The sequence below is a fragment of the Brassica rapa genome, chromosome A03 (genome assembly GCF_000309985.2).
Source record: "Brassica rapa cultivar Chiifu-401-42 chromosome A03, CAAS_Brap_v3.01, whole genome shotgun sequence".
In the NCBI taxonomy this organism is placed as follows: domain Eukaryota; kingdom Viridiplantae; phylum Streptophyta; class Magnoliopsida; order Brassicales; family Brassicaceae; genus Brassica; species Brassica rapa.
In genome coordinates, this window is record NC_024797.2 from 20,040,371 (window position 1) to 20,055,369 (window position 14,999).

The 14,999-nt window shown below is 31.8% G+C and overlaps 1 long non-coding RNA gene across 1 annotated transcript; it reads right to left on the reverse strand.

Annotated features, from left to right (window-relative positions):
• Positions 1-8,213: 8,213 nt before the first annotated feature.
• Positions 8,214-14,740, reverse strand: LOC108871080. The gene is made up of 3 exons (XR_001957707.2): positions 14,438-14,740; positions 14,193-14,325; positions 8,214-8,461 (listed from the first exon to the last, which is right to left on the reverse strand). It is a non-coding gene; the product is annotated as an uncharacterized LOC108871080 (long non-coding RNA).
• Positions 14,741-14,999: the final 259 nt, after the last annotated feature.

Below are 14,999 nucleotides of genomic sequence, written 5' to 3' on the forward strand. Positions count from 1 at the left end.
GATTATTTTGAAATAAAAATACAAATTAAAATATTGTAAATGCAGTGTTAAGCAACCAAAAGTATACTATATGTAAATATTAAGTCTTTCTATATATTCATAAACAAGTGAATTTGCTGAACATACGTAGGGTAAGCAATTAGGTTTAAATTAGATCTGGTTTGAGTTTGGTTTGGTTTGATTTATTTGGTTTTAATAATCTGTTACCAAAGTAAACTAAAATTAGTTTGGTTTGGGTTGGGTTTGGTTTAGTTTTTGTTTGGTTCTGTTTAATTCGGTTATAAAACCTTTAACCAAACGTTTAGACATATATTATGGTTTGATTTGGATTGGTTTGAGTTTGGTTGGATTGATTTGGTTTGGTTGGATTTTTTTTGTCCACCCCAAACATAAGATTGTCTGTAGGGGATTAATCATAAGACCCAGTTTCAGAAAATCACTTTATTGAAAGCTTTATTAATTAAATGTACTTAGTTTGAGAAGTTCTTTTATTTAAAACTTTATTAATTATGTACCTTTAGAAAATATATTTTCAAGTATAAATAAATGCAGGTAAAATAGCGTTGAAAAATAATGTATAGTGTTAAAAGGTTTATATTATTTTAGTGAATGCGGAATTCGAAAACCGCTGCATAAATTGATACTTGAACATCTAAACGCGGGTCATGAGTTAATTTCCATTACAAAAAAAAAACGCACACAGCTTTTTTTTTTTCCTTTTTGTAAATATGCAAATTGTATAAAGAAAAGATGATTGGTACAACAAAAGCGATTTTATAAATTCCACTTTGAAATCTGCACTCAGTTTGATAACCTAAGGTTAGGTAACATTCAATTTGCGTATTTCAATGCGGAATTATAAAATCCGTATTTTGTTTACCATTCGGTTTCGAATGTTTTAATCTGGTACCGCAATTAACAATAATCTTTACATATAATATATATATATATATATATACATTTTTATAACAGTTAAAAACGCACCGCGGTTGTACCGTTTATCCTGCACCGCTCAATCCGATGTAGTACAGCTTTTAAAAAAATAAACACAAAAACCGCAAACATCAAAGGACAATTCTCATAAATAGACCATTTTCAAGTTTTGGTACGAAAATAGATCACAAGGAGGAAAATAATCAAAATGTTTCATTTAATAGGTAAAAAGACACAAATATTCTAGATATATAAAAAAAAATAAAAAAAAAATAAAATTTTTTTTATAGTTTTAGATTATATGTTTTCAAATTCGAATTTTTTTATAATTTTTTTTCTGAATTTTTTTTTGAATTTTGTTTTTTTTTTCAAATTTTCTTTCTGTAATTCGAAAATACTTTTGAAACTATTTTTAAAATTTTTATTTTCAAATTTTTAATATTTATTTTCTATTTTATAAAATTTTAAACCTCAAACCTAAATCTTCACCCCTTAACTCTAAACCCTAAGATTTGGATTAGTTAATCTTAGGGGTATAAATGTATATTTACCTCTTTAATGAAACATTTTGGTCATTTTGATTCTTAAAATCTATATTTGTGATAGAAACTTTTTTAATGCTATCGTAAAGTATTTTCCAACATCAAATCGACTTGTAAACTAGTGGACAATTTGTCCAAAACCATAACACCCCCTCGTAACCAACGTTTTTCAAAAAAAAAAAAAAGTAACCCACTCACTTATTTTTAAAGGTTACACATCACTTTTTGAAAAATATATATTATACAATATATACTTACACTACATTTAAAGTATATATTTATAACTTCATATTTTTAAAATGATACATCCTTCTTTTATTTTGAAAAATGAAAATATAGAATCTAATTTAAAACTTTATTGCAAATATATTTTATATTTAACAATTTATTTAGTAGTTAAATTACAATTAAAACATAACATATATATATATATATATAAATTAATTTTAGTATTTAAAATTACAAAATATGATGACATTATTACTAAACAACAAGGTTACTTTTTAATTGCATTACTTATTATATTATCTTTTTTTATCAAAACCGTACTATTTTTTTTCCAAAACTGCACTTATACCGCATGAACCGCATTTACACCGCACTTTATTTTCGTCATGTTTATATTAGTAAATCCGCGGTTACCATTCGAAACATAAGGAATGAAGTTAAAATTTATAATTATATAAACAATGTTAAGAGTATCATTTCTTTCTCGCCTGTTTCGATAGTGCTTTCACTGTTATAATGAGTTAACTAGATCTCGATCCGCGCAACCGCGCAGATTTTTGTTTTTATTTATTTTTATATAAACATTTTGTTTTCAATGTTAAATTGGTAAATATTATAATATATATGTGTCTATCAATTTTTAAAACATAATAACTTTACGGTATATTTTTTTCATTGATTAAATTGTTTCAAACTTTCACATGTATTTGTATTTTCTTCTATATATATTTTTGGATTATTATTTCATTATTAAAATTGTAAATATATATATAAAGATTAGTAAAATATTTTTTTATTGTCATATTCAAAGATATTGTAACATTTCACAAATTTAGAAAGTTTTTAAAGAAATAAATTTTTCGCTTCATAGATTTATATTATCGAGTAAAAAATTAAACATTTAATTTTTGTATAATTTTTAAAACAAACTATATTTTTTTAAATTTTTTTTATCGGTTTAAGATAGTAAAGATTAATCATTGTTAGATAATATGATTTTTGTTATTTAAAAAAAAATCTACATAATTTTAAAAGTTAACATTGACAAATATTTAAATATTTAGCATATGAATGTATATTATTACAATATTAAATTATATCTATTTAATTTATACTATTTATAAATCCAATAGATTATCTATTGTTTAAATCAAATTATTGATAGCCCAATAAAAAATTCTGGTAAGCCCAAAATTTAAATGATAAGATTGAAGATTAAATGTAACATAACTTTCTAGGAATAGGTCTATTAGATTTATTTTTTAGAAAAAAATCATACATGAATCAAAGTTATGAATTATGTTTTAATATATAAAGATGTTTTCTTAACCCAATCCAAACAGAGTTACTTAGCTCTTTGGACACCCCCTTCCCCTCCATGAACTTGGTCTTCCACTCAAACTTTTATCGAACAAGGTTGGAAGCGGACTCTTCCTAGTGGAAATCTTGCTGAAAAACCTACAAAATATTAGAACTATGTATAAAATATTTGATGTTTACAAAAAGGAACATACCACAATGGATCGAAACAAGAAGTTTTTTTTTTCAATCGGGATGTGTTTATAATTTGGGTACATGCACCTCGTCCATGAGGTGATGAAAGTACTTCAAGATAGATTTTGTGATTTGATCTTTCTTCTAAAACTTTCAAAATTTACATAAAATTAGTTCTTATTACATATGTTAAATAAAGTAAGAATTATATTACACCAAGAAAAAAGAAATAAAAATAAATGTTACATGTTTCTCCATTTTCAGTCTTCACTAAGTCTCTAAGCCTTTGACTTCCTGCTGTCCAAAGAAGGCAAGTGATCAACTATCGACAACATGGCCGACTCTGAATAGAAGCCAATGAAGTATATGCTTCAGGGGAGGAAAGTTAATATCTTTAAGGGATCAATAATAACAAAAATTGGCAAACACAATAAGGTAGTGCAAAAGAAAAATCAAGAGATAAATACACAAACAAACACCAATGTTTTTATTAGAATTTTCTTTAAACAATCTTTACAAGACTTGCTTATTCAGTTTTTACACGTCTAGTGTTAACACCCTAACACACGCTACTGAAAGATTCCTAAGGTACCCGCTTATGTCTTTTCTCCGTCAAGTACTTCAGCCACTGCTTCAGCACAACCCAAGAACACCTCCAAGAGCTTCTCTCTCTCTATAAGATCAGCATCCGTGTCTCTGTCTCTCTACAGACGACCCCATAGCTATCTTATAGTTATTCTTCATGTTCCCGAAACCCTAGTCTCCAAGGCAACATTATTGACATCTTCCATAACAATAAGTGCAACTTTCCTTTTCTTGGAATGCACTTATTCCTCTTTCTTTAAGTCATAAAATTGCTCCTCAAGTTTATTCCTCTTTCCATATCTCCAAGATACTCCCTTGCTCTCCAAGTCTACACGACTCCAGCTCAGCATTTTGACTCCACATGGTCTTCACTACTCACTACGACGTCTACTTCAGCAACTACGTCAGTGACTACTTCAGGGCAGACATCTTACATCTTCAATCTTCCCCTTTTAGCTTTGTGTACCGATCAAGACAACACTCTTCTGGTTCAGCAACCACGTTGCAACCACGTTCCTCACCTGGAAACTTTCATACCAAATGTGTTTTTCTCCCCAACGAGATGTACACCACACCATGTTTTTCTCCCCCATGAGATATGGATACTAAGTACCAGAACATCATCATTCTCCCCCTGCTTGATTGCATACTAAGCTAAAACAGATGCTTAGATGTCAAGCCTTACAGACCCACCGTCCGTTTCTTCATGTATAATCATGACACAGCCCCTGCTGCAGCGGAATAACAAGTATTGCATCACGATCTGACGCACTTGTCGAACTACCCTTCGACCAGCTTCTGTTGAGGACCAGGCTTCCTTCATGTGTCGTCTCCTTGACCATGAGCCCTTCCCCATCCGCACCGAGTGCACTCTGCACTCGTTGCAATTGTCTTGGAGTGATTTCACACCCCTGAAGATCATCTCACACCACTTCCTGGCGCACTTCGATCTCCTTCCCTTTTGTGCCACAAACAACCTCGTGTCCAGGCTCCAGACTTGATGCTTCTTGATTAACCTCAAGATCACTCCTAACAAAGCTGCACCCTTCTTCTGATGTCTCTTCCTTGACCTCATCAAGTAAGCCACTCTTGGCTAAGAGCACCTCTTCAACCCTCTTGGGTTTAATGAACATCTTGTTCACCTTTTTGGCCATGTTTCTGCTCTTCTCACGAGCAAAACACTCCACCTTCTTGTGTCCAACCTTCCCACAGAACCAACAGCACATCCGATGCTGCTTCTTGCTTGGTCTGACACAGTTGTTGATGCACCGTTCAGTCTCCTTCCTTGTACCAGTTGCACAACCATGCTTCAGAACCTCATGTCTGACCTTCATATTGTTGCGCTGATGTACTACTTTCGGCTTGTTACTCACAGCTGCGCGCTGTAGAACTTCCTGCCTTACTCCATGTCGTACATCCCGACGTACTTCCTGACAAGCTCCTTTGGCTCCACTTTCTGATGTGCTCCCATGCACGAAATGTGACAGCCCATTCTGCTGGACTTTCCTCAACTTTCTAACCTCCTGCTCCAAAGACTCATTCTTCTCTTTTACAGTCGCAAGTTCTTCCAGTATTTCTTCAAGCAACTTGGGTTTGCTTCTGAGCCACATTCTCCCATCTCAGATTCTGATCCTTGAGATTCAACCACTTGTTGTACAGCACGTGATACTCCTCATCACCTGTACCAACATCTGAATCTGAGGATTCACTAGATTCCTCCTTGCGTGCACCAAATGCAACAAGGTTCTTCATCACCTTTCCATCTTCCTCAGACTCTGAATCATCAGACGACTGCAATGGAACTCCTTTTTTCTTCTTTGAGTTTGGACATTCACGCCGTGTGTGTCCAACACCTCTACACTCAGAACACTTAAGTTCTCTCTATTGTGCTACAGGACAATCAACCCTTATATGACCAACACCTTCACACTCATAGCATCTAAGACGATCTCTTCTTCTGCTATTGCCACAATCACCTCACTGGCGACCATACTGATTCCACCCACCAGAGGAATTCATCATCTTACTCAGATTCCTAGCCAACATCCCTATGGCATCTTCAACATTCGGAGATCTATCTCCATCTTCGTCAGCAGCAAGAGCTACACTCCTTGATGCACCACCTGACGTAGAGACTGAACTATTGTCTTTCTCCATCTCTTGTGCCTTTAGCATACCCAAAAGTTTGTCAAATTTGAGCTCATCCGTGTTTGTAGTCATCTACAAGACCACCTTGTGAGCTTCAAACTTTGTTGGAAGACAACGTAGTAACTTCTTTACCAGCTTCTTCTCCTTGTACTTCTTCCCAAGTACAAATGCTTTATGCGCCATACCACTGAGTTTGGCACTAAAGCTCGCCACAGAATCATTATCAGACCACCTGAGATTTTCAAACTGCGACCCAAGATGATCTAGACGTGTCCTCTTGACACTCTCATCTCCTTCAAACGAATTCAGCAGGATCTCCCACGCCTCTTTAGCTGAAGTACTCCCCTGAATCAGCTGAAACTGCTCTGCTTCAACAGCTCCATAAATAACCGACAACGCTTTTGCATTAAATTTTGATGCATTGCGTTCTGCCTCTGACCAATCCTCTTTTGGTTTAGGCTTCTTCTCACCTCCTGTGACTATGGTAGGCTACTCCCAACCAATCTCCACAGCTGTCCACGCATCTTCATTGATTCCTCGAATCATCTGCTTCATGCGAGCCTTCCAATGACCATACTGGTCCGCATTCAACACGATCGCCTTCTGCACAGAAATTATCGTGTCCATCTTCACCTTCAGGATAACACCGGTAACTTAGGTGCCCCGCTCTGATACCACTTGTAAGTGCAAGATGCAAACACAATAAGGTAGTGCAGAAGATAAATCAAGAGACAAATACACAAGCAAACACCAATGCTTTTACTAGAATCTCCTTTAAACAATCTTTACAAGACTTGCTTATTCAGCTTTTACACGTCTAGTGTTAACACCCTAACATACGCTACTGAAAGATTCCTAAGCTACCCGCTTATGTCTCTTCTCCGTCAAGTACTTCAGCCACTGCTTCAGCACGACCCAAGAACACCTCCAAGAGCTTCTCTCTCTCTATAAGATCAGCCTCCGTGTCTCTGTCTCTCTACAGACGACCCCATAGCTATCTTATAATTATTCTTAATGTTCCCGAAACCCTAGTCTCTAAGGCAACATGTATGGACATCTTCCATAACAATAAGTGCAACTTTTCTTTTTTTGGAATGCACTTATTCCTCTTTCTTTAAGTCATAAACTTGCTCCTCAAGTTTATTCCTCTTTCCATATCTCCAAGATACTCCCTTGCTCTCCAAGTCTACACGACTCAAGCTCAGCATCTTGACTCCACATGGTCTTCACCACTCACTACGACGTCTGCTTCAGCAACTACGTCAGCGACTATTTCAGGGCAGACATCTTACATTTTCAAAAATATCATGTAACTCAACAACAGCTATTTATAGGTCTGTTATACACCCGAATCCAAACCTATATAGCTGCGTTTTTAAGTATTTTCAAGATTTTTAAAATAAAAAGGGCTAAAAAACATTTTTGCCTTTTGGGTCATTATTTATCAGGTCCGACTCTGACGATGATAACCATTTAAAGTTAGTGGTTCACTGTAGACTGCTACAACCTCTTCCACAGAATCATCTTTTTCCATCACCAATCGGCCAAGCGTACATCGACCGTCACCACCTAAAAATGCATCCTACACTGTAGCGGTCAAGCATAGCAGTCAACGACATACCGCTCGAACCTTCCCTAAAGAATTCTTCTTTTTTCCATCACCAGAATGTTCAAGTACAATGGTCAGACGCAGATCCCTACCACAAAAGTTCTCCCATCAGTCAATCATGGCGTTAGGTGGCACGTTCAACCGCCCATTAATAGAGATATGATTTCAACCAAGAATAAAATCTCACTATGCTACCGAGAGATACACACTATGAATCCAAGTATTATGTCGCATCTAAGCAAAAGAGAGAGTTTGTTATGATTAGCATAGATGTAAATGCCTTAGCTATATGAGCTTAGGAGGTTTTTATCATCAACAATTAATATGTGTTTTGTTTAGTAGAACAAAAACTAATGTAGAATAATGATTTTTTACATATATTTGTAATACAAAATAAATGTAAAATTCTTTTCAAGCAACAAAGCAAAGAAAATTGGTTTCTTTAGAGATGGACAATTATTTAAAAATTAGTTTCCCTAAGTTGTAGAAAAGTTTATTTCTCAAAAAAATTGATTGGATGAAAAAATGATGTTTGGAAAAATAAAAGCCAAAACCTATTCTAAAAACTAGAAAAAAATCAACCTATGAAGTTGAATTATATCAAGTTTTTTTTTTTTTTTTTGTAAAATAAATTATATCAAGTTGTTACGAGGATTCGGATGGGTGTTACGGATAGCATTTCGACAATCCAAGTTCACGTTTAAATATATAGGAAGATATGGTCACTGAATGCAAAGCACAACAACGTCAGCCATCCGTACAGTACATTTCACATAAAGCGTAATTAAGTAACACAATTATCATTAAATAAATAATATATATATTTAACACACCAATAATTTGCATGATACCGTTAACTCCGAAGTCTCATCACCAGGTGCATGCTTGCACGATTTCGAAAAAACAGCAGAACGTATCAAAACTGCCAAGACAATACCACTTATATTAAAAATAAATCCGCTAAGACGAAATGTACGCCTTTTTAAAAAAAATTACGTAGGAAATATGATATTCCCTACATATCAATAGAGAAATATTTTAAAAGTTATAATCTGGAGTTTGTACTAATTAAAAAAAGTGTTTTACTGAGTTGTCATATAAGTAGAATGCTAATTTTGCTTATGTGACGGCTTGAGAATCAATTGAAAATTTTGTTAGTCCAAAATTAAATTGATAGGGAATGTTATATTATATAGTATCTCCATTATGAACCATTCATTTATCAAATTGAAATTTTTATATATTATTTCCTTAAATAAAACATACAGAATTACCTAATGTGATTAATATATATATGACAATTAATGATTTTAAATAATAAAGATTTGGTAACAGTCTGTATACTTTCTATCATTTTTGTCTAATCATTTATTATTAAAATAAATTATACAATTACGTTAATCATATAATAAAAATTTAGATTTTTTTTGTTTATGTTGTATTTTAAATTTTTCAAAATGAGTATAAATTACTAAAACTGTTAAAATTCTCATATAAAATTTTGTGATCAAGGTTAAAAAAATTTTCTACAATAAGATACAATGATTATAAAATCACATGAATAAATAATTTTATTTTAATAGGTGTTTATGTTAATATATATATATATATATATATATTTCATATCGTTTAAATTAAACTATACATCATATGAAATTACATACTTATATTTTTGATATATTCGTTGAACATATATTGAAAAGTTAATATTTTAATTTTTAAATCTTCATTGTTTTTTAAATGATTATAAATTATTGAAATCACTAAACATTCCACATTAAAAAAAAATCGTTGGTGTAAAGTTTTGTTACACACATATGCAAATAATCATAAAATCATATGAGTAGAAACCTCATTTAATAAATATTCATATTAGAAGTATACTATATATCTATGTTAATATTAGGCCTGGGCATTCGGGATCCCAAACGGGTTTCGGTTTTATCCAATCGGGTTTCGATTTTTTGAGTTTATCAAAATCAGCCCCATTCGGATTATATGAAAGTTCGGTTCGGAACCGGTTCGGATTCTATCGGGTTCGGGTCGGGGTTAGTAAATCTTCAAAGAACCGGTACAACCCAATATACTTTCGGGTTCGTGTCCCAATCGGTTTTTTGGTTTAAAAGTACCTGATTTTTACCTATTTTATAACCAAAACATGAGTAAAATCTGCTCTTCAGTTTTAAAATACCTGATTTGTACCTATTTTGTAACCAAAACTTAAGTAAAAATCGATTCAAAAATAAGGAACATCAACCGTGATCATTCAAAATCAAACGAAAAGTAAACATATTTACTGATAAAAAGAAAACCAAATAAATAAAAGCATAAAATGAAAACCAAGTTCTCATGAAATGAGAAACATTGTTTAACGAAAACAAAATCAAAATCTAAATACTTCAAGATTCAACGGCCATCTTCAACCATCAACCTTCGTGTAATAGAACCACCAACCTTCATGCAATAGAACCACCAAACTTCATGTAATAGATAAGTATTTTAGATGTTCACTATTTCTTATTGTATTTTGGATACATATTAGGAATTAAGATCATGTTTGGTACAAGATCTTTTCGAAGTTTTGAATGTTTCGGGTTTATCGGATATCCATTTAGATTTGGGTTCGGTTCGGATAATACCCATAACCCGAAATACCACAAAACAAGATCCATTCGGTATTTACGTCGGGTTCGGATCGGTTCGGATTCATTTTTATCAGATCGGATTTGGTTCGGGTTTTCGGGTTCGGTTTATTTGCCCAGCCCTAGTTAATATCATTTAAATTTAATTATATATCATATACGATAGATAAGATTGGTGTCTTTTTATTTATTTTTCCTAAAATGATTGCGAATAAACAAAAACGGTCGTTTGATTTATATGCGCACACTAATTTATTACATAACATTAACTGATTTCTTAGTTATTTAATATATAATTATTATTTTATTATTTCCTAATATGCAGAAAAATATAAAATATTTATTCTGCACAAGGCGCAGATCTTAACCTAAGTATGTATATCTTTAATAATTTTAAATCTTAAACATTTTCTAAATCTCAGGCAAAAACAAAATAATGAAATGAGAATAAACTCAAAGATCAATATTTATATCGAGCAATAACCAAAATGAAAAAACAACACAAAAATGAGAAAAAATATTGAAGATAGATAGAATTGGCACGTGAACGTAAACTTCTCATAACAATAATTAACTTTAAGTTGCTAAATCATTTATATACTAAAGCACAAGTCACTTCTCCACTAAAATAATGACACATGACTATTGTTTTACAAAAAAAAACTAAAAAAATCATCACGTAATTTCCAAAATTTGCAACTTCAAATATAACTAAACTCCTATATTTTCTCAAAAGACCTCATCCCACGTTCAAAATTAGTTTTCACCACTTCAAACAATTTTTTCCTACATAATTTTTGATCTACGAATCTGTTTCACGTCATATATAACTTCTCAAATCATGATATGACTTCAACCTGTTTCATCTTCTACTATATTATTTTCTATAACTGGTTTTTTTCTCTCTTCTTCTCCATCGTTTCATATTCAGTTTTCCCAGCTTTTCTGTATATAAACAAAAATCAGTACAGGTCTGTGACTATTCTATTCATATTATTTTTATATTCTGCTCAAACTAATATCATTTGATTTGTTTAACATGATTCAGATAGAAGATGTAACTTGAGTATTATGTTTTTTCAGAGCTTAATTCTTCAAAAGGACAGGGAAACCAGAGCAATATTGCAAATGAGGTAAAAATAAGTACATTCTCTCTATATAAAGAATTGGCTATTTAAAATTAGTTTTTATGGCTTATCTTTAGAAAGGTATATTCTTCAATCAAAAGGTTCTAATTTATTAGAAGTTTTGCATGTTTTGGTGATGCTTCTATATAGAAAAGGAGTGAACACTTGATTAGTGGACCATTAACACAAGTATTATGAAAAATATGAAGAGCAAATAAAAACAAAAACAAAAAGATAAAACGATGTGCGTACAAGTGAGTGAATTCTTCTAACACAACACTAGACTAGAGAATCCACATTATTTTACTGGATCAGATTATAACAACATTATATCAGGTAGGAACATTTTTGAGGATCTCATCAGTTACCTCATTGGATCTTCGACCAATATTATTGTATATATTAGAGTTTCATAAGATATATATTAATTTTTGTGCTCGTACGTAGTACGAGACAGAACACTAGTCATGATATAAAACCGAACTGGCATAGTTTCATTGTAACCAAATAATAGGTCTGAGATTCTTCGGCCTAAACGTTAACTTCTTATGCGATAAGTGATTTTTTTGACCTAAAATATTTTAAAAAATGAGATCAGCTCATATGTAAACAAATTATGGAATTTACAAAAAAAAAATTAAAAAAATTGTTTTATGGCCACAAATATTAATTCGATCAAGAATATAAATTTTATTTTTACATACGATATTTCTTAAATAACTTTCATATAAATTCACCCTAGTTGTACTAATAAAAATATAACATATCATTTAGAAACGTACGAAACAATTTTATTTTACTTTGGTTGTTCAGTTGGAAAAAGGGAAAAAAAGAGCTGAAAAGTGAAAACTATAAAGTGGGATTTATTCTGAAAAAAAAAAAAGATTGTAAGTTGGTGAAACTAAACAATTTTTTAGAGAAAAAAAGGGTAAGTGTTATTGGGGTTATCCTGTGAGTCATATGTTGATATATCAAGCGACGAAGATACATAAATCTGGGATGCATAAAAATATTTTAATAGCAATTGTTAGGAAGATGACACGTTGTGTAAAATCAATTAAAGAAAATTTGTTATAGATTGTTCAAGTAGTTTTAATAAAGCAAAATATGTTTTCTTATACTCAATACTGTATTATTTTATTTATTTTCTATTTTACTACTTTATTGTCTTGCGTCTTACCCTCGCTGAAAATACACAAGATGGCTGGTATTTCCTCAAATTATATTTATTGTAATACAGAACCAATATCAGCTCAAAAGGAAGACAAAGGAGAACTCCATTCTGAAAGAATATTCCTTGATATTATTATTCTAGTTTATAAAGTCAATTACGCTAGAATAGATCTCCTGTAATAAAGGTAAAGATCTCTCAACTACTCTGTCCGTATAAGCTTTTGTATATCGTTTGTTATGATTAAGCAAAAACACAGACTTTCACATTCCTCCAGTCGAATACCTAAAAGTGTCTGACTCGGAGAAGCTTATAAAAAAGGCAGCTATAAAACGGACGTGCAAGTAAGAAAACTAGATCCGCTGCAAAGACAATTTCATCACCAACCTTAAACTGCCAAGACAAAGCCACCTAGAAACCACGTCTAGTTGCCCTGTTCCACTAGAGGAAGAGTTGCCCTGTTGGTCTAGGCCAGAGATCGATTCCCCTCTAGTGCAAAATTATTAATTCCACATATGGATATACGGATATAGACTCATGCTTACGGCCCATTTGAATATCCGAGAGAAGATCCATCCGTGGATTGTACCTTTCACCCGGAAATTAGATTTGTGTCTTTAATAGACTCGGGTTCAACCCTTTAGTTCTCAAAAAAAAAAAAGACAAAGCCACCTAGAGCCCGATTGGTAAGATTTTCGCTTTAAATTTTACCTTTAGATTTTTTGTCGTTAGATATCTTAGCATTAACTGTGAATAATTTTTTTAGACTGTGAAGGTCAAAACATATTTATAAAACTAACCTAAAATTATTAAAAATAAAAATCCTTAATATAAAATAAATTTTCAATAACTTATGATTAATATAAAAGTTAAATATTTATTTAATTGTCTTAATTTAAAATAAATGAATGATTCATTTTATTACAGTAGAGCCCAATTAAGTAATTATCTAGATTTTATTTTTATTTTGCTGTAGTTGTGTTAGATATTTCATTTTGTATTAGTTGTTTAATTTTTTTAAAGAAATTGGAAAATGCAAAAACTAAAGAAAGTTTTCACAACCAGTCAGCTATCTTAACGTCTCATTTACGTGGCTTTGAGATAAATAAAGATTTAAAGAGTGAAAATGCACAATTGAAGACTTTAGAAGGTTTAGAGAAAAATAAAAAACAAAAGCATGTTTGGCTTAAGATGAAATTGAAGGACTAAGATATCAACAACAAAAAAATGTCTCAACAGTCATAATGCTAGTCGGAGCTTTAGATTAATTATAAGCCTTCTTTACAATTTTTAAGTGGGAAATATGATATTTTACTAACTAAAATAGTAAGATATCTTCTGAAATACCTAGAAACATAGAAATTTTCATTTAGAAAAGTACGGAAAAAGTGAGCTGTAAACTATGAAGTTGGATTCAATTCTGAAAAAAACTATATGTAGGTGAATATAAACAAATTCTTAAAAGAAAACACCGTTTTTAAAATTCTAATCTCATCTAACATGTCGAAATGAAATCTATAAAAAAATTCAGATGAGTTAAACATTTTAAAAACCCAGAAAATTTGAGAAAACACATCTCTAAAATCTACACAAAACAGACGATTTAAAAAAAAAAATAACGTATAACTAACTAGAAGAAACTAATGTATATAAATATAATATAAAGAGACTTTTTTGTAGAAATGAAAAAAGTAAATTGAAAAAAATATATACCACTTTCTCCAACATTTTTTGCACTTGGTCTCCACGGGGGCTACCAGAGGATCACCACCAGCCGCATCTCTAGTCGGATAAACAATCGGCGGCGGACTCATGTACATCTCCTGTGAAGGTTTTTCCACTACGACTAAAAAAAATTACTAAATTATATATAGGGAATTGGTCAATGATAACTGAATAGCTGTTTGTATATGTTCTTAACATTAGTACCAAAATAAACTGTTGGATATATGGATTACCTGAAGACTGATTCATTCTGAGTCAATGATAAGTGCGGAGATAATCCTTATGAATAAGAGAGAGTGTTGTGGTTTTAATTCAAAGAAGACGAGTATGGTTATATAGAGATTGTGACGATGTGGATCAGGATTATAAAGATAATGAATATGAGGACGAGTGAATACCAAGGTCCACGACAATCCACTCTCTACGTCTTTACTTGTTGGAATTTCCAGTGAATATCTTAGGAATAAGATTTTGGAGAAAAGTCTTTGGTATGTAAGTGTTCCTCAATGGACTTTTCCATATTCAGCTATATTTCTCGTTTTGAGTCAATCTAAATTTGGACTCACTTAACTGGTTCCTCTTAACGTGGATCATCAGTAAGGTTATATACTTATATCTTGTCAGGTCCTGCTCATAAAACAGGTAGACCCAGTGCTATATATCATTTTTTGCTGAAATAGTAGATGATTTTGAAATTTAGACCCTTGTTTTAAAAGAACATCAAAACTTTAGGACCATAGAGCAGTAAAAAGTTTTACTAAAATATGTGGGGCTAAATGCATATGCACTAGAGCC